Source organism: Leucoraja erinacea, chromosome 19 (genome assembly GCF_028641065.1).
Source record: "Leucoraja erinacea ecotype New England chromosome 19, Leri_hhj_1, whole genome shotgun sequence".
Taxonomy (NCBI): domain Eukaryota; kingdom Metazoa; phylum Chordata; class Chondrichthyes; order Rajiformes; family Rajidae; genus Leucoraja; species Leucoraja erinaceus.
The window spans coordinates 21,422,767-21,447,808 of NC_073395.1; the positions used below are offsets into that span (position 1 = coordinate 21,422,767).

At 45.5% G+C, this 25,042-nt stretch overlaps 1 long non-coding RNA gene across 1 annotated transcript in view; it reads right to left on the reverse strand.

Annotated features, from left to right (window-relative positions):
* Positions 1-2,760: 2,760 nt before the first annotated feature.
* Positions 2,761-25,042, reverse strand: part of LOC129706352 (uncharacterized) — a 51,202-nt gene continuing 28,920 nt past the window's right edge. The window contains exon 2 of the long non-coding RNA XR_008725040.1: positions 2,761-3,258. This is a non-coding gene — a long non-coding RNA (uncharacterized LOC129706352). The remainder of the gene's footprint in view (positions 3,259-25,042) is intronic.

Here is a 25,042-nt window from a genome sequence, read left to right on the forward strand (position 1 = left end):
TCCTCCACAGATGTTGCCTGACCTGTTGAGTTCCTCCAGCTCTTTGTGTTTTGCACAGTAAATGTAGTGTGCCGATGGCATACGTTTCTGTTAAACCCCTTACCGTTTCTATCTTCTTCTTTCGTGTCCATCTTCCGTGTTTCAAATGTTGACCTTGCTGTCATCGTCTGTCCTGAAAAGGACGCAAGCTTCTGGCGACAATCAGTGGGAGCCATCACTTGTTACAATAGATGATGTTGGTAGCAGAATTAGCTCAGGATACTTCCAGTTTCTATCCCCACGACGCTTCTGCTATGGGGCCGCCTTTTCCATAGACCATAAATACTCTTCCCGGCACTGCAGCACCAGGAATGGACTGTCTTTAAATCAAGTTAGTTAGTGCAAGAACAGAGCTTGAATTACAACAGTGGTGCAGTGGTAAAGTTGTTGCTTTACAACGCCAAAGACCTGCGTTCGATCCTGACTATGGGTGCTGTCCGTACGCAGTTTGTACCTTTTCCCTGTGACTGCGTGGGTTTTCTCTGGGTGCTCTGGTTTCCTCCCACACTCCAAAGTCTTTACGCGTTTGTAGGTTATTTGGCTTCTGTAACTTGTAAATGGTCTCTAGTGCGTAGGATAGTGTTAGTGTGAGGGGGGGTCACCGGTCGGCGCCGACTCAGTGGGGCAAAGGACCTGTTTTCACGTTGTATCTCTCAAGCAAACAAAGTGAGTGGCCATAAATCAGCCAAGAGGAATACTTTTGAATTGACGGACTTGGCTGAGTTCACAACTCACTGCAATCATGCAAAGCGGTCTCCTCCCCTATCACTCCAACTACACTTCATGCTGCCTTGGAAAAGCAGCCAACATAATCGAGGACCACTCATACCCCAGTCATTTCCTCTTTGGCCCCCTCCTGTCAGGCAGAAGATACAGAAGCTTGAAAGCACGTGCCACCAAATTCAGGAAGTTCTGTTACCAGGCCTCATGGGCCTGGACTATAGGGAGAGATTGAGAAGGCTAGGACTTGGAGCGCAGGAGGATGACAGGTGATCTTATAGAGGTGTACAAAATCACGAGAGGAATAGATAGGGTAAATGCACAGAGTCTCTTGCCCAGTGTAGGGTAATCGAGAACCAGAGAACATAGGTTTAATGTGAGGGAGAAAGATTTAATAAGTAACTTTGTTTCACAAAAGGTGGTGGGTGCATGGAACGAGCTGCCGGTGGAAGTAGTTCAGGCAGGTACTATCGTAACTTTTAAGAAACATTTAGACAGGTACATGGATAGGACAGGTTTAGAGGGATATGGGCCAAATACAGCTAGGTGGGACTAGTGGAGATAGGATATGTTGGTCGGTGTGGGCATGTTGGGCTGAAGGGTCTGTTTCCACACTGTCTGACTGTAACAACTTCTCCCCTGCTATTATCAGGCACTTGAACAGACCTCTCATATGCTAGGGATGAATAGCCCAATCTGCCAACCTACCTCATTGCAGCCCTTGCACTTTTTTAATCTGCACTTTCTCTGTTGCCATAACACTACATTCTGCCCTCTTATTTATCTCCTCTTTATTTCCCCTTTTGCACTAGCTGATGTACTCATGTATATGATTTCCCTAGATAAGGAATCTACTGTCTATTGTCTATAGTACGCAAAACAATGTTATTCCACTGTAGAAACAAAGAACTGCAGATAGACACAAAATGCTGGAGTAACTCAGTGGGACAGGCAGCATTTCTGGAGAGAAGGAATGGGTGACGTTTCTGCTCGAGACTGAAGAAGGGTCTCGACCCGAGTGTAGGGTAGTGTAACCCACTGAGTTACTCCAGCATTTTGTGTCTACCTTCGATTTAAACCAGCATTTGCAGATGCTGGATTATACCAAAAATAGAGACAAAGTGCTGGAGTAACTCAGCGGGTCAGGCAGCATCGCTGGAGAAAAAGGATGGGTGACGTTTCGGGTCGGCACCCAGCTAAAGAAGCTGCTGAAGAAGCTGAGAAGCCTTTCTTAAGAATGGTCCCGACCAGAAATGTCACCTATTAATTTTCTCCAGTGATGCTGAGTTACTCCAGCACTTTGTGTCTATCTTATTCCGCTGTAGCTGGGTACAGATGACGCCAATAACAAACTAAACCAATGTTTACTTTAAAAAACAATCTTGCTGCTCTACTTAATTTAAGATGATAAAATGGCTGACCACTCTGTGTGTGCACACGATTTCAGGATTTGATTTGTGAAGAGAGAATGGCCAGACAGATTTTCAGTGGAAACATTGACTGCAAGTTTGGCTGCACAAGGAACGAGACACCTCAAATACATTCCAGATGTGATGGCCACTGCCAAAGAAATAAAGCGTAAATGCATTGCTGAGACAACACTCACATCCCTTTCCAGAACCTTCTATGAGGCTTACAGCCAATGAAGTCCCATATTGAAGGAAGGACGTGCTGGCGGTGCAGAGAATCCAGAGGAGGTTTACGAGAATGATCCCAGGGATGATTGGGTTAACATATGATGAGCGTTTGACGGCTCTGGGCCTGTACTCGCTGGAGTCAGAAGAATGAGGGGGGACCTTATTGAAACATACTGAATAGTGAAAGACCTGGATAGAGTGGATGTGGAGAGGATGTTTCCACTAGTGGGAGAGTCTAGGTCCAGAGGACATAGCCTCAGAATAAAAGAATGTACCTTTCGAAAGGAGAGGAAGAGGAGGAATTTGTTTAGTCAGAGGGTGGTGAATCAGTGGAATTCAAGGCTGTGGAGGTCAAGTCAATGGCTATTTCGATGGTGCTTCATTGTCACATATGCATAAGCACAGTGAAATTATTTTCTAACATACAGTTCAGTAGAGTATTGTCATACCTAATCACAACCTCGATTAGCAAGTATACGGAAATAGTCTACAGATCCCACATGCAAGAGGCGGCATGTTTTGGCGTCATTCTCAAAGTCCAATCTGCGCTCTAATTGTTTTGAGCGTTGCCTGGTCCAGGCGAGCCCCGGGCTGCTGCAGGGGGCCTCCAGCCATCGCCTTCATTGGTCGCCACGTCCCTCTCCACGTCCCTTTTCTCGCCCATCCGCCTTCGTGCCCCGGGGGCACCTCCCGTGTCTGACCTCGGGGGCACAATAGGCCGGATCCCGGTTCCCTCTCCCCTCCTACCGGCCTCACTCCTTGCCCATCGCCATCATCAGCTCCAGCCTTCCGCTCTCTGGTCTTCCAGTTCGGCTGTGGCAGACGGGCAGTGGCTTGGCGGCTCGCTCCGTGCAGGCTATGGCTACGAGGAGAAGGCAGGAGAATGGGGTTGAGATGGAAAGATAGATCATCCATAGAAACATAGAAAAATAGGTGCAGGACCAGGCCATTCGGCCCTTCTATCCAGCACTGCCATTCAACATGATCATGGCCGATCATCTCTAATTCCATGATCGAATGGCGGAGTGGACGCGATGGGCCGAATGGATTAAATCTACCCCTATGTCTTCTTGCTGACAAGACGGCACTGCTTGGTGTGGACACGGTGGGCCGAAGGGCCTGTTTCCAGACTGTATCTCTGAACTAAACTAAATTAAACATCAAATTAAATCTCGGCCCGAATTTTGAGTGAATGCAAAAGATTCCATGACGAGACTGTCAAAGAAGTGCAGGGAAGGTAGAAAATTAACTTGATTACCGTCACACAAGTAGCTTGTGGTATTTTGCAGTTGATAAATTGACTGCAGTTTATCCTAAATGACTAGTCACAGACTATCTGAAGTGCTTTGGGACACCAAGTGGCGGTATATGGTACTGCGGAGATTATAATCCGAATTCAAGAGCGAAGAGTACAAACAATATCAATAGTGCTTCTTATTGTCACATATGTTAATTGTTAACATGGTGGAATTATTTTCCTTACAAACAATCTAGTAGATTATCACCACAGTCCCGATCAGCAAGTGTAGAGGAATAATCTACTGAGCCGCATGCAGTAGGTACCATGTTTTGGTGCCACGTTCAAAGTCAACGCTCTTGTTTTTACGAATGGTGCCTTGCAAAGGAACGCAGATGCTGCTTTACACACAAAAACGCACAAAGTAGCAATGTTACAAAATTTTGAGATTTAAAAAATCAAGTCTGCAATTTATCCCATCAGATAAAGCATAAAAAGAAGTTTAATTTGACACCTAATTCACTTTCATATCTCAAGTATTTAAAAGGTTATGGCCATTTTCATACTCGGAAATAAGCATCTTGTTCCCTATTGATTTTCTAAGGACATAACCAAAAAGCTGTGATCGTGTGCAGTCAAAAGCCCATAACCTTCTTAAAAATTAAGAGAACTGAATGAAATTTTCAGTTATCGTAGATTGAACCATTCTGAAACAAATATAAAATAATCTTACTTGGATGACCTGAAATTAAAGCATAAAATTAGTTAGTTACCCAATTGTAGCTAATTTCAAACTTCAATTACTAGATCTAAACATCTATCCATTTCTTAATAAATGATTAACATTTTTTAAATAGCCTAAGTGTCCAAATAATATTCATAAATAATTCACAATAAAACATGATTTTTAAATCTCATTTACAGGCCAAATGGAAGGAACTTAGTGTTCAATTGCTGTAAATTAAAGTCCATTTTAAATCAGCTTTCTAGTGGGATCCTGTGAACGCGCTGGTTTAGAACGTTCACATTGCGCTAGATTTGTGCCCCCAAATGCCCAGAAAAATACTGCGGGATATAATGGGCCCAAAATTAGTTACTCGCAATATTAAACTTTGTATAAAGGGATCTTAAAAAGCTCTTTTTAATGTAAAAATAAACAGCCTACCTTCTGTTGTCTGCTCTATGTGACCCTGATGGCTGCCGGTGGTCACGGGTTTAGAGATTGATTTTTAAACTACTATAACTATTATACAAGGCCTTTAAAACTAATAATAGCTTTTGCAACGGGGTCTTCCAGCGATTTTTCGTTAATAATTAACTAGGCTGAACATCTTCGATTGGAACAGCCTAGAGAAAATCGCGTTTTAAACCCGCCCCCTCTAAACGGCGCCAAAATCACGCACACGGGCTGGGACAGATTTTCAGCGACGCTTCAGGTAGGCTTTGCAACATACCTACACAAAGTGCTGGAGTGACTATGCGGGTCAGGTGACGTTTTGGTTCGAGACCCTGCTTCAATAAAGTATTCCATTCCATTCCATTGCATTCCAGCTAGCTGGAGTTGGCTGTACTCTCTTCCCTCATTGTGCCCTTTAAAGCAGTCTGAAGAGGGTTCTGAACCAAAATGTCACTGATCCATGTTCTCCAGTGATGCTGCCTGACCCCCTGAGTTACTCCAGCACTTTGTGTCTTTTTTGTTCAAGTTTCAAAAGTCAAGAGTGTTTAATTGACTTAGTTTAGATATACAGCGTGGAAACAGGTCCTTTGGCCCATCGTCCGTTCCAACCAGCGATCCCCATACTATCCCCGCACTAGCCTACACACTAGGGACAATTTACAGAGGCCAATTAATCAACAAAGCTGTACGTCTTTGGAGTGTGTGAGAAAACCGGAGCACCCGGAGAAAGCCCACACGATCACAGGAGAACGTACAAACTCCATACACACAGCACCCATAGTTAGGGTCGAACCCGGATCTCAGGCGCTGTGAGGCAGCAACTCTACCACTGCGTTGCCATGCCGCCCGTATCATATGCACTGAAAACAGAACATTGAAATTCTTACTTGCAGCATCATAACAGGTCTGTAAACACAATAATTGTAGATACTAAACAAAAAAAAAGTTCAATACAGCAAAGAAAAGACAAAAATATTAGTGCAAACCAAAAGCCCGAAGTCTTGAGTGCAACCAAGAAAGTTCATTAGTTGGTGTTTGCAGTGTATTCAAGATTGATGGGAAGAAGCTGTTACTGAACCCAGAGGTCAAATTTAGGCTTGTTAAATATCAATCTCTTGTGTAGTCTCAATCTTCCCCTTGTCCTCTGTAACAATGAATCATCCATTTATTATGGAATCAGGCTAAATTTATCATTACAAAATGAATAAATGATGGACACCTGCTCCTTATTTGGGCAGCGGTCATGCCTGTAATTGCAAACCTCCACCTGTAGATGGAGCTTTCTACACACCTATTGGATCTGATATCAACATCACAACTTTGAATATTTGTTGTTTCTTTTTCCTCTTCTCTCCTTATCTAACATCCTTTTATCTTCTTTTCATCTTTGGTCTGTGTCCACCCATCTGCTAATCAACTGCCACCTGTGTCCACCTATCACTTTTCCAGCCTTCTTCCCCACTACAATCAGTCTGAAGAAGGACCCGACCGGAAACATTACCCATCCAAGTTCTTCATAGATGCTGCCTGACCCGATGAGATTCTCCAGCACTTTGTGCCTTCAATTAAATTGAAGTCATTTAAAGAATATGGGCCATAGAACAGTACAGAACAGGAACGGGCCCTTCTGCCCACAATGTTTGTGCCGAACATGATGCCTAGTTAAACTGATCTCATCTGCCTGTACATGATCTATATCCCTCTATTCCCTGCACTTCCATGTGCCTGTCTATCTATTAAATGCCACTATGGTGTCTGCCTCCACCACCACCCCTGGCAATGCGTTCCAGGCACCCACCACCCACCTTGACAAGAACCTCGACCCACTACAATTCGCATACCGCCACAACAGGTCAACGGAGGATGCAGTTTCACTAGCTCTCCACTCGCATTGGACCACTTGGACAATAAAAACACGTCAGGTTGTTGTTTATAGACTACAGCTCGGCATTTAATACCATCATCCCTTCCAAGCTGGTGACCAAGCTCACGGAACTGGGCCTCTGCGCATCCCTCTGCAATTGCTTCCTCGACTTCCTCATCCACAGACCACAGTCTGTTCGAACTGGAGGAACCACTTCATCCTCAATAACAATTAGTGTGGGAGCAACTCAAGGCTGCGTGCTCAGCCTCCTGTTTTACTCACTCTATACCCATGACTGTGTAGCTGGACATAATGCAAACTCCATCATCAAGTTCGCCGACGACACCACTGTGGTTGGACGAATCACAGATGGGGACGAGTCAGAGTATAGAAGTGAGATCGACCGACTGACCAAATGGTGTCAGCACAACAACCTGGCTCTCAACATCAGTAAGACCAAGGAACTGATTGTGGACTTTGGGGAAGGATGAGGACCCACAATCCTGTTCACATCAATGGGACGATGGTGGAGAGGATCAATAACTTCAAATTCCTGGGTGTGCATATTTCCGAAGATCTTTCCTGGACCCAGCACACCGATGCAATTAAAAAGAAGGCACATCAGCGACTCTACTTCCTAAGAAGATTACGGAGATTCGGCATGTCGAAGAGGATTCTCCTAAACTTCCACAGGTGCACGGTAGAGAGCATTCTGACTGGTTGCATCGTGGCCTGGTTCGGCAACTTGAATGTCCAGGAGCGAAAAAGACTACAAAAGGTTGTGACCACTGCCCAGTCCATCACCGGCTTTGACCTCCCCACTGTCGAAGAGATCTATCGTAGTCGCTGCCTCAAAAAGGCAGCCAAAATTATCAAGGACCCACACCATCCTGGCCACACACTCATCTCACCATTGCCATCAGGAAGAAGGTACAGGAGCCTGAAAACTGTAACGTCCAGGTTCAGGAACAGCTTCTTCCCTACAACCATCAGGCTATTCAACACAACAACGAATAAGCTTTGAGCTCTGAACTGCAAAAGACTATATTATTATTTGTTATTTGTACTATATTTGTTATTTATTGAACTTTTTCTTTTTTTCTCTTCCCCCGTTGTGTACTATGTTTACATGTTCACATATTCTGTTGTGCTGCAGCAAGTAAGAATTTCATTGTCCCATCCGGGACATCTTTATACTTATAAAACTCTGATCTTGGATGTGTGTGTATTTGTGTGTGTGTGTGATGCTCGTGTGCGTTTCACATCTCCTCGAAAACACGATGCGCTAACGGTGAAATTTTGACATATTCCAATAGAAGTTTACGCCATGATGTTAAAAATCACCTTATCTGAAAATTTCATGCATTATTTCTCGAGTTATTTATGAAAATGTTCAACAAATTTCAAATAACGGAAAATAAACGAGATGGTCTCACTGATGATATCACAATGGCTCTGCTCGTTGCGGCCTGCTGCGCTATGTTCCACGTGCAGTGAGTGACATCACCCCCCTTCCTCCTCCATCCTGTGAGGGGGTCTATGCATGAGTGGCAGGGATGGGGTAAAAGGAGCTAATGAATAATATTAATATAGTATCAAGGTTGGAGTGTGTGTGTGTGTGTGTGTGTGTGTGTGTGTGTGTGTGTGTGTGTGTGTGTGTGTGTGTGTGTGTGTGGGGGCGGTTAGTGTGTGTGTGACGCCGCAGGCCCACCCCCCCCCCCCCCCCCCCCCCACCCTGCAACCGCCCGTTGAGGGAGGGGGGGACCCAACGGGTCCCACTTGGTCTAGTATGACAATAAAACACTCTTGACTCTTAACACACACTAGGGACAATTTTTACAACTTATCAAAGCCTATTGATATCGAAGCCTATTAAATCCTTCCCACTAAGAACAATTTACAGAAGCCAATTAACCTACAAACATTTAAGTCTTTGGAAACCGGAGCACCCGGAGTAAATCCACACAGGGAGAACATACAAACTGCGTACAGACAACACCCGTAGTTAGGATCGAACCCGGGTCTCTGGCGCTGTAAGGCAGCAACTCTACCACTGTTCCACTGCACCGCAATCTAATCCAGGTGTCATTCTGATAAACCTCCTCTCCACTGTTTCCAAAGCCTCCACATCTTTCCTGTAATGGGTCGACCAGAACTGCACACATTACTCCAAATACGGCTTAACCAAAGTGCTGGAGAGCTGCATCATGAAGTCCTATAGAGTTGCATCGCGCTGAATTGATGAATGAAGAAGTTCAGTAAAAGTAAAGTGAGATGTACTCTGCACACGAGCTGCTTTGGGTGAAGGGATTCCATCGGGTTGCAGGAATCATCAGGCCAACTCTAGCTCTTTATAAGGAGCAGTTAGCACTGAAGCTGCTGATGGGTCGCACACCGCTACCATGCCTGGCTTGCCCACCACAGAACCGGGAACGCTCCTGGGATGGGGGGCTCGTCCGAGGCTCGTCTCCTGCTCATTCCACAAAAACCGGGAACCAGAGAGTGGAGGGAGTCGGCGACGGCAGCGGATGCCGGACAAAGGGCCGGTATGAAGGAACCGGGCGGTCTGACCTTCCGCGCCCTCAAGGTCGGCTGCTGGCGGCCTTCCGGGAGCGCGAAGGTTGAAGGTGGCCGGGTGAGGAGAGAGACAACGGCTGGCGGGATGGAGGCGATGGCTGCAACGGGCCTTTACGGCCAGCTGTAGCTAGGACCAAAGATTATTGGGGAACCTAAAGAAAGACAGGTCGAGTCGTCTACTTTGATGATTAGAGCAATTGATAGCAGAGCAGTAAGATGAAGATTTAGTTGTAGACGCCATGGTCGAGACAGACCAGTAAAATGGCGTCGACAATCACACATGTGATACTACGCTTTTTTCGCTGAGTGGCGCATCTTGCTCCTCTAGTATCTTTGGCTAGGACCGTGAAAATGGCACTAAAACCTGCCGACTCTTGCATTTGGACGCAGTGGGCTGTTTCTATGCATTCTGTACTTAATCAGGGATCGTATTTGTGTACAGCAATAATTAGGTATGTTACAAAACCTCCCTGAATCATGGCTGAGTATCTGCCCCACCCCGTGTGCGCGATTTTGGCGCTGTTTAGAGGGGGCGGGTTTAAAACGCGATTTTTACTAGGCTGTTGCAATCGAAAATGTTCAGCCTAGTAAATCATTAACGGAAAATCGCTGATAGACCCCGTCGCAAAAGGTATTATTAGTTTTTATGGCCTTGTATAATAGTTACAGTAGTTTAAAAATCACTCTCTAAACCCGCGACCTCTCGCAGCCCCAGGGTTTTATAAAGCAAACAATTAAAGGTATGTACCTTATTTTTACATTAAAAGGGGCTTCTTAAGAACCCTGTATATAAAGTTTACTATAGCGAGTAGCTCATTTTGGGCTTTTTATATCCCGCAGTGTTTTTCTGGGCGTTTGAGGGCACAAATCCACTGCAATGTGAACGTTCTAAACCAGCGCGTTCACAGGAACCCACTAGAAAGCTGATTTAAATGGACTTTAATTTACAGCAATTGGACACTAAATTCCTTCCATTTGGCCTATAAATTGATGTAAATGAGATTTAAAAATCATGTTTTATTGTGAATTATTTGTGAATATTATTTGGACACTTAGGCTATTTAAAAATGTTAATCATTTATTAAGAAATGGATAGAAGTTTAGATCTAGTAATTGAAGTTTGAAATTAGCTACAATTGGGTAACTAACTAATTATATGCTTTAATTTCAGGTCATCCAAGTAAGATTATTTTATATTTGTTTCAGAATGGTTCAATCTATGATAACTGAAAATTCCATTCAGTTCTCTTAATTTTTAAGAAGGTTATGGGCTTTTGACTGTCCATGATCACAGCTTTTTTGTTATGTCCATAGAAAATCAATAGGGAACAAGATGCTAATTTCCGAGTATGAAAATGGCCATAACTTTTTTTATTACTTGAGATATGAAAGTGAATTAGGTGTCAAATTAAACTTATTGTTATGCTTTATCTGATGGGATAAATTGCAGACTTGCTTTTTTAAATCTCAAAATTTTGTAACATTGCTACAATAATCTCACCGACCTTTATGCAAAAAATTAATTTCACTGTACCTTGGTGCACATGATAATAGAGAACCGTTGAACGGTTGCCTGTGACGTGACCAGGTGTTTTATGTTGGAGATGTGTTATTTGAATGTGGGAACAAGTGGCTTTCATTCGGAGCAGGAATCAGTCCAGACTGCCTGCTATTCGTCCGTTTACCTCTGGGTGTCACCAGAGCTCACCACAGCACCAGTTTGTGAGGAACAGTTTGGAGGAACAGCACCTCATATTCCGTTTGGGGAGTCTGCACCCCGGGGGCATGAACATCGAATTCTCCCAATTTTGTTAGTCCTTGCTGTCTCCTACCCTCCCTCAGCCCCCCTGCTGTCTCCTCCCATCCCCCAGCCTTCGGGCTCCTCCTCCTTTTCCCTTTCTTGTCCCCACCCACCCCCGCCCCCGATCAGTCTGAAGAAGGGTTTCGGCCCGAAACGTTGCCTATTTCCTTCGCTCCATAGATGCTGCTGCACCCGCTGAGTTTCTCCAGCTTTTTTGTGTAACCTTCGATTCTCCAGCATCTGCAGTTCCCTCTTAAACACCAGTTTGAACCCACTGGTCCGTGAAGGCTGAGCACTGTAACCCTGGTCATTCATCTCGAATAGCATTGATTTCAATGGCTATATAAAGTAAATGGGAATCAATATCAGATCTATTCAGCAAAGACGGCTCAAACTGAATCAGGTTCACCCAGACGGTGTGCACTAATTTCCACTTTCTTCCCTCTCTCCCTTCCTCTTATCTCTCACTCTCTCCCTTCCTCATTCTCCGCTCTCTTCTCTCTTTCCCTCTCCCACTTCTCCCTCTCCCACTCCTTCTCTCTCCCTCTCCCTCTCTTTCTCCCCACTATCTCTCTCTCTCTCTCCAAAGCACGGGTTCAATCTTGACTATGGGTGTTATCTAGATATTTACACCTCCCGCTGCCTTAGCAGGGCAAAGAATATCATCAAGGACAGCTCCCATCCTGCGTTTGGACTGTTCGACGTGCTGCCCTCTGGAAGGCGCTATAGGTGCATCAAATCTAGGACAAATAGACTCAGGAATAGTTGTTTTCCAAAAGTCATAACTACTCTTAATTCACACATGCACTGACTTCACAGCCCAACACCCAGACTTCCATCTATTCTATCCACGTACTGAAATTTGGAACTGTAATGTGTATTATAACTGTAATTTTTTATATTTTTTAAAAACATTTTTAATATTTAATATAATCTTTAAACATCTGCCTAAGAATACTACCTATTCATCCTTCACCATTTTGCCTTTATAGATATGTATATAGCGCCGCAGAATTGTGCACCTATCCCCCCCCCTCTCCCTTTTGTTTTTGTTTTCTGTTTCTTGTTTTTTGTACTAAATTATATGTATGCACTGAGTACGAGCTGCTTTTAATCTCATTGTACATGTATAATGACAATAAATGGCATATCTATATCTATATATATATCTATATCTAGACGGAGTTGGAACGTTCTACCTGTGACCGCGTGGGTTTTCTCCAGGTATTTTTAAAAGGGACATTGATACGTTCTCGATTAGTAGGGGTGTCAAAGATTACGGGGAGAAGGAAGGAGAATGGGATTGAGAGGGGAAAATGGATCAGCCATGATTAAATGGTGGAGGGGATTCAATGGCCTAATTATGCTCCTATGACTTCTGAACTTATGGATAGGTGGCACAGCGGGTCGGAACAGAGGGGTCACCGACCTGAAATGTCACCTATCCACGTTCACCAGAGATGCTGCTTGACCCACTGAGTAACTCCAGCACTTTCTGTCCTATACTGGGTGGCACGGTGGCACAGCGGCAGAGTTGCTGCCTTAATGACCCTGTCCCACTTAGGAAACCTGAACGGAAACCTCTGGAGACTTTGCGCCCCGCCCATGGTTTCCGTGCAGTTCCCGGAGGTTTTTGTCAGTCTCCCTACCTGCTTCCACTACCTGCAACCTCTGGGAACCGCACGGAAACCTTGGGTGGGACGCAAAGTCTCCAGAGGTTTCCGTTCAGGTTTCGTAAGTGGGACAGGGGCATTACAGTGCCAGAGACCCGGGTTGGATCCTGACCATGGGTGCTGTCTGTACGGAGTCTGTATGTTTTCCCCGTGACCTTCATTGGTTTTCCCTGGGAGCTCCAGTTTCCTGCCACACTCCAAAAGACGTACAGGTTTGTAGGTTAATTGGCTTTGGTAGAAATTGTAAATTATCCCTGGTGTGTGTAGGAGAGTGTTAATGTGCGGGGATCGCTGGTCGGCGGCGACCCAGTGGGCCGAAGGGCCTGTTTCCAGGCTGCATCTCTAAACTAAACTTAACTCAAATCAAGCAGAGCCTAACTTCGAACCCTGCACATTACAGATATTGTAAGGCATTCCATGTATTTTTAGTTTGCTCTGGGAAAGAATGCTCCTTTAAATAGCTGGCAAATGTTAAATTCTTCACATTGAAATCCAAATAGTGTCAAATCATGCGATTTACTCTGGAATTCCTGCAGTATTTATATGTTAAGAGCTCAACAACATTAGGTTTTTGTAATTTATACATCCCTTCCATGTGAACATATGAAGGCAATAATTCATTATGAGTGTGGTGGTAGGTGAATCGTCTTAGCTGGTTGCATATTAGGATTAGAATTTTATCATGACCCATGACTCTCCTGGTTCCTTTGTCCAGGTACGATAATAGAGTAAATAGCAATAGAGCACAGAAACAGGACTTTGGCTCCAGTTGGTCCCCAGTGGGAATTATTCTCAACACACATAAGATCCAAGATGGAGCTCACCCCAGGCCAGTCTTTGTGTGCTAGTCACAGAAGTGGCTCTTCAATCACGCATTACAATCACTCCACTCTTTTAAATCTCTACTCCGACAGCTGTGCACTGTAGACGGCTCGATTGCAATCATGAATTGTCTTTCCGCTGGCTGGTTAGCACGCAACAAAAGATTTTCACTGAACCTCGCTACAAGTGACCATAAACCAACCTCAAATCAACTCAAAAACTCAACTCCTCACTCTCTCATCCCCCTCATCCCATCAATAAACCATTCTTCCTCTAAAACATACAACAGTATGGGCACAAGAAGGGACACTCCAGCCCACAATGTCCGTGCCGAACAAGATGCCAAGTTAAACTAGTTTCTTCTGCCTGCACATGCTCCATATCCCTCCACTCCCTGTAGATCCAAGTGCGTATCTAAAAGCCTCTTAAGCACCACTATTGTATTTGCTTCCACCGCCACCCCTGACAGCGCGTTCCAGGCACCCACCATCCTCTGTGAAAATAAACTTGTCCCGCACATTTTGTTTAAACTTTCTTAGAGGAAAGATTCAGAGGGTTATGAGTCAATTGCTGGTCAATGGGACTGGCTTAGATGAGGAATCTTGGTTGGCATGAACGAGTTATGTCGAAAGGCCTATTTCACTGCTGCATCTCTAAATTAAACTAAACTAAGATCTCCATCAAAGCCAGTCCCACCTGCCTGCATTTGGCTCACACTCCTCTAATCCTTATCTACCCATGTACCTGTCCAGGTGCCTTGTAAATGCTGTTATAGTACCTGTCTCACCGACCCCCTCTGGCATCTCGTTCCATACACCCATCACCCTCTGTGTTGCACCCTCTCTTGGCACTAAGGCACTCTCCATTGCAGTTAGAATCTATTGACGTCCGACTCGTGTTTATTTGCACAATTGGTGCTGCAGGCATTATCCTGAGACTTCCACTAACCAAACGCAGAAGAGATGCCATGGTCTTGCTCTCACTGGAGCTGTGGTCCCTTGGGTTAGTGTGTTTACAGACCTGATGTGCTGCTGCAAGTAAGAATTCCATTGTTCGGTTTCGGTACATATGACAATTAAACACTCTTGACTCTTTGAAAGACGCAAAGTGCTGGAGTAACTCAATGGGTCAGGCAGTATGTCTGGAGAAAAAGGATGGGACCCTTCTTCAGACTCTGAAGCCCATCAGGTCCTGACCTGAAACATCACCCATCCTTTTTCTTCAGAGATGATTGATGCCTGACTCCAGCACTTTGTCTTAATCTTTGGTATAATCCAGCATCTGCAGTTCCTTGTTTCTTCTCTTCACTGCTGACTTCAGATTCAGATTCAGATTCAGATTCAATTTTAATTGTCATTGTCAGTGTACAGTACAGAGACAACGAAATGCATTTAGCATCTCCCTGGAAGAGCGACATAGCAAACGATTTGAATAAATAATAATAAGTGTCCGGGGGGGGGGGGGTGGTGATTGGCAGTCACCGAGGTACGTTGTTGAGTAGAGTGACAGCCGCCGGAAAGAAGCTGTTCCTCGACCTGCTGGCTCGGCAACGGAGAGACCTGTAGCGCCTCCCGGATGGTAGGAGGTTAAACAGTCCATGGTTGGGGTGAGAGCAGTCCTTGGCGATGCTGAGTGCCCTCCGCAGACAGCACTTGATACTTAGGATAGTGTGTGTGCAGAAACTTGCACTCTTAGTTTAGTTTGGTTTAGTTTAGTTTAGTTTAGAGATACAGCACGGAAGCAGGCCGTTCGTTCCACTGAGCCCTCGCCGACCAGCAATGCCCGTACACTTGCACTATCCTACACACTAGGGACAATTTACAACTTTTACCAAAGCCAATCATCCTACTTTGGAGTGTGAGAGGAAACCGGAGCACCCGGAGAAAACCCACGCGGTTACAGGGAGAACGTACAAACTTTTTACAGACAGCACCTGTAGTCAGGATCGAACCCTGGTCTCGGCGCTGTGAGGTAGCAACGTTACAGCTGTGTCAATGTGCCACCTTTGTGCCACTCTCAATTTGGGAACATGAAACATGAACATGAAAAGAGGCACCAGTATTTATTTAAAAGCCTGAACTCAGAATCTGAAACATGGCGATGTGCATGAACAAACCAGAAATACTACCATGTGAACAAATCTCGCATGCTCACGAAACAAAGGATTGGCAAAGGGACTGTTCTAGACATTCCTGTTTTAGTAAAATTCCTCCAACCACCTGTGCAACAAGATCATATTCAACAGGCCTCCTGATCGTGGCAGCATGAGTTTGTGAGCTACCATTGATAAGATAATCATGTTATTGCTTTGTTTTAATCTCATAACCTGGCAAAACCTGAATTACTGGGTGGGTCTTTCAACACACTGCCTCATCAGCCTTTCAGCATTTTGTCTTTCTGCTGGACCTCCGGGGTTGCAAGGTGAAAGGGACAGCCCTGCATTTCCATTGAAAACCAAAACACTATAGAGAATGTCATGGAGTCTGAGAGTCTTACAGTCACGGAAATGTTTGTTTAGCTTAGTTTAGTTTAGAGATACAGAGCGGAAACAGTGAGTCCGCCTTCGGCCCACCGATTCCACACCGCCCAGCGATCGATCCACTGGCACTATCCTACACACACTAGGGACAATTTACAATTTTACCAAGCCAATTAGCCTATAAACCTGTACGTGTTTGGGGGGAACCGGAGCACCCAGAGAAACCCACACAGGTCACGAGGAGAATATACAAACTCCACATAGACAGAACCCAAAGTCAGGATCGAGCCTGGGTCTTTGGCTCTGTAAGTCAGCAACTCTACCACTGCGCCACTGTGCTATAATTTTTAAATACAGACACAAGGAACTGCAGATGCTGGTTTAACAAAAAAGATAAACTACTTGTTACAGAAGGTTCCTGACTTGAAACATCACCTGTCCTCATTCTCCAGAGATGCTGCCTGACTCGATGAGTTACTCCAGCACTCAGTGTTTTTCTTTTTGGACCACATTGAATGATGGGCCCATCTTGAGGGGCCGAGTTGCCTACTCCTGTTCCTGTGTCCTTGTGGCCTGTGTCCTTATGTCCAGAGCTTTGCCTTGTTGGAGGAGGACATGGTGGATGGGGAGAACATATAATGAGCGTTTGAAGGCACTGGGCCTGTATTTGCTGGAGTTTAGAAGGTTGAGGGTGGACCTCATTGAAACTTACCAAATAGTGAAAGTACTGGATAGAGTGGATGTGGAGAGGATATTTCCATTAGCGGGAGAATCTAGGACTAGAGAGCATAGTCTCAGAATAAAAGGACGTACCTTTAGAAAGGAGGAGGGATTTCTTTAGCCAGAGGGTGGTGAATCTGTAGAATTCATCACCATAGTTGGCTGTGTAGGCCAACACATTTGGTATTCTTAAAACAGAGATGGATAGGTTCTTGATTAGTAAGGGTGTCAAAGGTTACAAGGGCAGGACATTGGTGCAGTGATAGAGTTGCTGCCTCACAGCGCCAGAGACCGGGGTTCGATCCTGACTATGGGTGCTGTCTGTATGGATTATGTACGTTCTCTCTGTGACTGTGTGGGTTATGTCCTGGTGCTCCGATTTCTTCACTCCAAAGTGTGCAGGTTTGTAGGTTAATTGGCTTCATTAAAAAGTTGTAAATTAATCCTAGTGTGAAGGATAGTGCTAGCGTGCGGGGATCGCTGGTCAGTGCAGACTCGGTGGGATGAAGGGTCTGTTTCTGCGTTGGATCTCTAATGTCTAAATTTATGCGGTGAAGGCAGGAGAATGGGATTGAGAGGGAAAAACAGATCAGCCATGATCTAATGGTGGAGTGGGCCTGATGGGTCGAATGGCCCAATTCCACTCCTATGACATGAATTTATGGACATGAGAACGATGAGCCTCCCCCACTGGAAAGACGATGGAGTGAGTGTGGGACTTTCCCCGTCAATCCCACATTCCGAGCATGGCGTTCCTGCAGAGAAGCAGCTGCCTTGGGAGCAGCTGAGACTCACTTCACGCTTCCACTGTTATGCCCAAGTTGCAGAAACCCGAGTCGGGAGCGAGAGCTCGGAAACAGGCTTATTTTACAGAATGAGACAAAGCTGGGGCATTCGTAATGTGGATGGAATCCAGAGATCCCACAACCATCTTTAGTTAAGTTTGGACAGACACAAAGTGCAGCATCTTTCAACTTTGCTAAATATAGAAACATAGAACATAGAAAATAGGTGCAGGAGTAGGCCATTCGGCTCTTCGAGCCTGCACCGCCATTCAATATGATCATGGCTGATCATCCAACTCAGTATCCTGTACCTGCCTTCTCTTCATACCCCCTGATCCCTTTTGTGGCCACAAGGGCCACATCTAACTCCCTCTTAAATATAGCCAATGAACTGGCCTCAACTACCTTCTGTGGCAGAGAGTTCCAGAGACTCACCACTCTCTGCGTGAAAAATGTTTTTCTCATCTCGGTCCTAAAGGATTTCCCCTTTATCCTTAAACTGTGACCCCTTGTCCGGATATGCTCAGATAGCCATCTATTTCCAATAGTCTTTCCACATATTTCCAAGACAAAGGGTCTTTATTTTAGATTTTAGACTTTGGAATTTAGAGATACAGTGTAGCCCACCGAGTCTGCACCGACCAGTAATCATCCCCCCTTAGAGGTTAATGGCCACAGCACCAATTGCCCCCGTACATTAAGCCACACCTTATGCCCATTTTTTTACACCTTACTGAAGCCATTCAATCTACAAACCTGATGTCTTTGGAGTGTAGTGGGAAACCGGCACACCCGGAGAAAACCCACATAGTCACAAGGAGAACATACAAACTGCGTACGGACAGCACCTGTAGTCAGGATCAAACCCGGATCTCGGGCTCTGAGACAGCAACTCTACCACTGTGCCCTCTGCAAAAACCTTACTTAAATGCTGAATGGCTACACTGATGTGTTTTTAAGACTCAGGAATTTTCTTAGCAGCACGGACACAGGCCCTTCAGCCCAACTTGCCCATTCAATTGATTCAATGCCAGGTTCGATCCTGACCTCGGGTACTGTCTGTGTGTGGAGTTTGCACGTTTTCCGTGACTGTGTAGGTTTCCTCCAGGTGCTCTGGCTTCCGCTCACATCCCAAAGTAGGTTAATTGGCCCTCTGTAAATTGGCCCCAGCGAGTTGATAAGAAAGTAGGATAACATAGAACTAGTGTGAACTGGTGATCAATTATTGGCATGGACTCAGTGGGCCAAAGGGCCTGTTTCCATGCTGTATCTCTAAACTAAACTAAAAGGGCTGAGAAGTTGCGGATTGTGAAGCCAGAGGAATGAATGTAGGTAGAGGGGAGAAATAGGTGTGTGTCTAGGTGGGGCGGAGGGGAGGGGGAAAAGGGGGGGGGGGGGTGCGGAGGTGAAAGGAGGAGGGTTTGTACCCTTTTCGGCTCAAAGAGGGTTTGGGGTTTGGACTGTGCAGCCTGATAAATGGGTGAAAATATTTAAGGGGAATTGGATCAAATTTGAATTGAATCAGGGTTGATCGAGTGGAGAAATGGGGATTGGGAATAACTAAACTGCATCTTTGATAGAGCTGGCACAGACTGTGGAGCAAATGGCTCCCGACTGTGCTGTGTGACTCAATGATTCAAGTTCAGGTGAGGTTCGTGCAGTATCAGCCATCAAAATTAATTTACCTGCTGGGCAATTTGGCCAAGTGCCAACCTCGTAGCTCCGTGCAAGCAGAAGTTTTCTCTCAGCTTCAATAAAGCCTTTGAAGTTTTCAGCTTCTGCCTCTTGGAGGGAGGCCTATAAAACAGGGCTGGCATTTGTTTATCAAGTACCTAGCACCAACCAAAATATGATTAGACACAAAGTACTGGAGTAAGTCAGCGAAGGTAGACAAAAGTGCTTGAGAAACTCAGCGGAAGAGACTCTGAATCCGACTCTCAGTCTAAAGAAGGGTCTCGACCCGAAACGTCACCCATTCCTTCTATCCAGAGATGCTGCCTGTCCCGCTGAGTTACTTTAGCGTTTTGTGTCCATCTGTGAGAGATGATGGTGCAGCTTTGACGTTGCCCTGCTTGTAGACGGGTATGTTTCATCTGTGGTTGTATTTCCTGCACGGCTGACTAGGCCCATCTTGACGTCAAACCTTCCCACAGCTTCCACAGGTGAAGCTGTCTCTGGCCGTTGGTTTGAGGAGTGTGTTGCTGTTGCAGTTGGCCATTTTGTTGCGTTGGCGCCTATCCCCAGGGTCTTGAACCACATGCTATCCACATGCTACCCAAGCGATTCCTCCTTATTTTCATAAGACCAGGCGCAGCGATAGAGTTGCCGCTTTACACAGTGACCTGGGTTCGATCCTGACCACTGGTGCTGTCTGTACGGAGTTTGTACGTTCTTGGCGTGGTTAAAAAAAATTGTCCCTAGTGTTAATGTGCGGGGATCGCTGGTCGGCGTGGACTCGGTGGGCCGAAGGGCCTGTTTTTCCACAAGGTATCTCCAAACTAAACTAAACTAGACCAGGAGAAGTTTGCAACAAGAGGCACAAGAGAATGCAGAAATAAAGAATTGCACATGCTGGTTTATACCAAAGATGGCTGGTTTACCACTTCCACAGTTCACCACATCGTTTCCCTCTGGAGATCACACCTTCCCCTAGCCCGCCTCAGCTCACATATTGCCGGCCCCTGATTTGTCCTGGTCTTTCCTCGCCTCCTGCTCTTCATTTCCCTCCTCCACCCCCTACTTTCAGTCTGAAGAAGGGTCCCAACCCGAAACGTCACCCATTTATTTTCTCCAGAGATGCTGCCTGACGCCCAGAATTACTCCAGCACTTTGTGTCTGTCACAAGAGAGTGCAGATGGTTCAGTTGTTCTTTATCATCACATGTGCCAAGGTACAGGGAAATTCTTTTTTTGCATACAGATCAGTAAGATTATTGCCACACATAAATATAATCCCAGATTAGTACAGAATGTATAGAATGAGTCCACTGAGTCCATATATAAGAGTCGCCATGTTTTGGTGGCATTTTCAAATTCCCAGCTTCAGCGTCCCTCTCCTCGCCCAGTCATCTTCAGCCTTTGTGCCACAGGGGGCACCTCCCTCAGCTGACCCTGTGGCCACAGAAGGTAAGGCAGCATCTGTGGAGGCAGGAGACTCTGATACACAGTCTCGACCGTCCCTCTGCCTCCACTGAGATCTTCCAGCAGGTTGTTTTTAGCTGGACAACCGTTCTTTAGTCACAAGGTCAGTTGTGGGGAAGTTCTCTGATGACTGGACAAGTTTCGGATCCGCTTTGCAAATCGTCGGATAATGAAGCAATCCAGGCCTGGATGCTGCAAGACCTGGACAACAGAGACACAGTCACCCCCTACAAATGGCAGGCAGTGGTCATCTCCTGTAAGTGTCTAACCTCCAACTGGGGCAGCACACTGGCGCAGCCGTAGAGTTGCTGTCCCGGGTTCAATCCTGACTACGGGTGCTGTCTGTACAGAGGTTGAACATGCTCCCTGTGACTGCGTGGGATTTCTCCGGGTGCTCTGGATTCCTCCCACATTCCAGACATGCAGGTTTGTAGGTTAATTGGCTTCTGATGATTGTAAATTGTCTCTAGTTTGTAGGATATTGCTAGTGTAGATCGCTGGTCGGCATGGACTTGGTGGGCCGAAGGGCCTGTTTCCACGCTGTATCTCTTAAGTCTAAAGTCTAGCCGTTGACATTCAACAGTAATCCCACTGCAGGGTGCAGAGGAAATTTACGAGGATGTTAGAGTCATAGAGTCATTCAGGGATACAGGACCTTCAGCCCAACTTGCCCATGCCGACCAAAATGCCCCATCTACATTCGTCCCACCTGTCCACATTCGGTGAAGATGGGTCCCGACCCAAAACATCACCTATCCGTGTTCTCCAAAGATGCTGCCTGACCCATTCAGTTACTCCAGCACTCTGCGTCTTTCCAGAGTACAGGCGTGTGGTGGTTCACTATTGCCACAAATGGTAAAACCATGAGCTTTGAATTTCTCCTCAGTTTCACACTGTCGATTTAACAACATTAGCAGCTGGCTTGGAATAATCCATTGCAGCCTTGATTCAATGTATTCAGAAGCTACATAAAATGTTGAGCCTACTTAAAACACCTCCAGGCACCTAAAAACTCATCTGTTTTCACATTATGAATGCAGAATAGCACACAACTATTTAGGCTGGTTTGCAATGAATTTTTAAAAGCAGCGCAAAAATATGCCTTTGATAATAAGTGAAGATACGCTCATCTATGGAATTAAAATCTATGTCTCAAAACGTAATACCGAAAATACGCACAAAATGTTGGAGTAATTCGGTGGGTCAGGCAGCATCACTGGAGAAAAGGAATAGGTGATGTTTTGGGTCGAGACCTTTCTTCAGATTGAGAGTCAAGGGAGAGGAAAACTAAAGGTATAAAATGGTACAGAACAAATCAGAGTCTGCACCGATGGCCAAGGAGCCCACAAAGGTTCATTGTTGGCTGTGGAGGAGGTGATAACGAAGAGACACAACCAGTGAAACTAGCAGGCCAACGTTCTTTGTCACAAGTTCTTGAGAACTGCCTTGTGCAACTCAAGCTGTGACTTAACTATTTAATGTTTAATTCCTGGTTCGAATCTGGCACGTGAAGAGGATGTGTGGAATTTCAACGGACTGAAATGTCAAGGTCACCAATACTTCATTGTTTTATTGTTGTCATTGTTTACAGAGCTGCAGTGAAAGGCGTTTGTTTGTGTGCTATCCAATTAAATCAGTTAACATGGATATAATAGAGCCATACACAAGGATAACAGGTAGAGCAAAGAGAAATATACCAGTGTAGAATATACTGTAGTTTTGCAGGGTTGTAGCTTAGCCGTTCCAGAGAAAAAGTCCAATGTACAATGAGGAAGGTTGGAAGATCGGGATTCCATCCTGGTTTATGGTAGGACTGTTTAGAAGTCCGATAATGGAGGGGGAGTGAATGAAAACAGAGGCTGCTGAAGGTACTCCACATGTCAGGCAGGATCCATGGAGAGAGAAGGACATAATAGACAATAGGTGCAGCAGTAGGCCATTCGGCTCTTTGAGCCAGCACCACCATTCAATGTGATCATGGCTGATCATCCCCAATCAGTACCCCGTTCCTGCCTTCTCCCCATATCCTCGGACTCTGCTATCTTTAAGAACCCTATCTAGCTCTCTCTTGAAAGTATCCAGAGAATAGGCTTCCACCGCCCTCTGAGGCAGAGAATTCCACAGACACACAACTCTGTGTGAAAAAGTGTTTCCTCATCTCCGTTCGAAATGGCTTACACCTTATTCTTAAACAGTGGCCCGTGGTTCTGGACTCCCCCAGCATTGGGAACATGTTTCCTGCCTCTAGAATGTCCAAACCCTTAATAATCTTATATGTTTCAATAAGATACCCTCTCATCCTTCTAAACTCCAGAGTATACAAGATGAAGCAGGCTCAAAATGTCATGGGGGAATGGACAATGTTAAAGAAGTGACAGCTTTTGCAAGAGCAAGAGCTCTTTTAGTGGCGCAGCGGTAGAGTTGCTGCCTTACAGTGTCAGAGACCTGGGTTCGATCCTAACTACGGAGTTTGCACATTTATCCATTAATATCATGGGTTTTTCTGGGTGCTCCAGTTTACTCCCACATTCCAAAGACATACAGGTTTGCAGGTTAATTGGTTTCTGTAAAATTGTAAATTGTCCCTGGTGTATAGGATAGTGTTAGTGTATGGGGTGATCGCTGGTTGGTGCAGACTCGGTGGGCCAAAGAGCCCGTTTCCGTGCTGTTTCTGTAAGTCTAAAATTTAAACTCTAAAGTCTAAAGAAAGAGCCAGCACAGCTCAAGGCAGAATGGCCTGCCAGAATTAATGATTCATACTCTTGTTACGAAATCGATACCAGTGCAAGTTGCTGAAACTGACCCAAACAGTTCTTTTGTAAAAGAGACGATTTTGTTTTCCTTGCTGGCATAAACATCTGACTGATTCACTAATCTGTTGGGGATGAGCCAGGTTCTATTCATGGGAGAAGATATGTAGGGGGAGAGGGAAGAGGGAGAGGCAGTTCTTAACACGAGCTGCCCAAAGAGCAGGATTACATCAAGAAATGCCACAATGTGCCTCTGGCAATGTAAATAATGCATCTGAAAACATTCCATTCCATAAACCTTTTCAACAGTCGAACCTCTGTAAACAGATGTCAGTCTCCTGTATCTGGGTCCTCCATCCCTTGTTACTCTGGTAGATCATGTCCTGCTATCAAATCAAACAGGCACGGACATGGGAAACGGGGAATGGGCGGCATGGTGGTGCAGCGATAGAGTTGCTGCCTCACAGCGTCAGAGACCCAGGTTTGATCCTGACTGCGGGTGCCGCCTGTACGGAGTTTGTACGTTCTCCCCGTGACCGCGTGGGTTTTCTCCGGGTGCACCGGTTTCCTCCCAACCCCAAAGACGTGCAGGTTTACAGTTAAATGGCTTCTGTAAATTGTCCCTAGTGTGTAGGGTAGAACTAGTATATGGGTGTATTGATCGGTGCAGACTCGTTGGGCCGAAGAGCCTGTTTCCACGCTGTATCTCTGAACTAAACTAAAGTGTTATTGTTACACCTGGGTTGGCTTAAACATTAACAAGAAGTATTGTAGCTAGTGACGCCGCGTGCTTGCCTGCCTCTCTACCAAAATAAACCTTCACTCTCCATTTAAATAAAGAGTCTGTAAGGTCAGTAGTTTTAGTTCTGAGCTCAGATGGTTATTCAGTAACCCAGACAATGTTTTGGCTTTGCATAAGGTGTCATAGAGGACATAGTTTGGAAACAGGTCCTTCACCCCAACTTGCTCACGGGCGACCAATATGCCCATCTACACTAGCCCCACCTACCTGTGCTTGGCCCATATCCCTCTAAACCTATCCTATCCATGTACCTGTCTAAATGTCTCTTAAATGTTGTGATAGTACCTGCCGCAACTACCTCCTTCAGCAGCCCGTTCCATACAGCCACAACCCTTTGTGTACAAATGTTGTCCCTCAGGTTCTTATTCAATCTTTCCCCATCACCTTAAACCTATGACCTCTGGTTTTCGATTCCCCTACTCTGGGCAAAAGTCTCTGTGCATTTACCCGATCTATTCCTGTCATGATTTTGTACACATCTATAAATCGCCCCTCAGCCTCCTGCACTCCAAGGAATAAAGTCCTAGCCTGCTCATCCTCTCCATATAACTCAGGCCCTCAAGACGTATAGGTATTGGTCTACTATTGTCACACATAATTTACAGTGAAAAGCTTTTGTTTCTGTTCTATCCAATTAAAACTAAATCACACTATTCATGAATATAATCACGCTGCATACAAACATGACAGAGAAAGACACAAAGGATTGGAGTACCTCAGCAGGTCAGGCGGCATCCCTGGAGAACATGCATAGGTGACGTTTCGTGACCCGGCCTGTCCGATCCACCTCTACTTCATTGCACGTTGTCTGTGGAACTG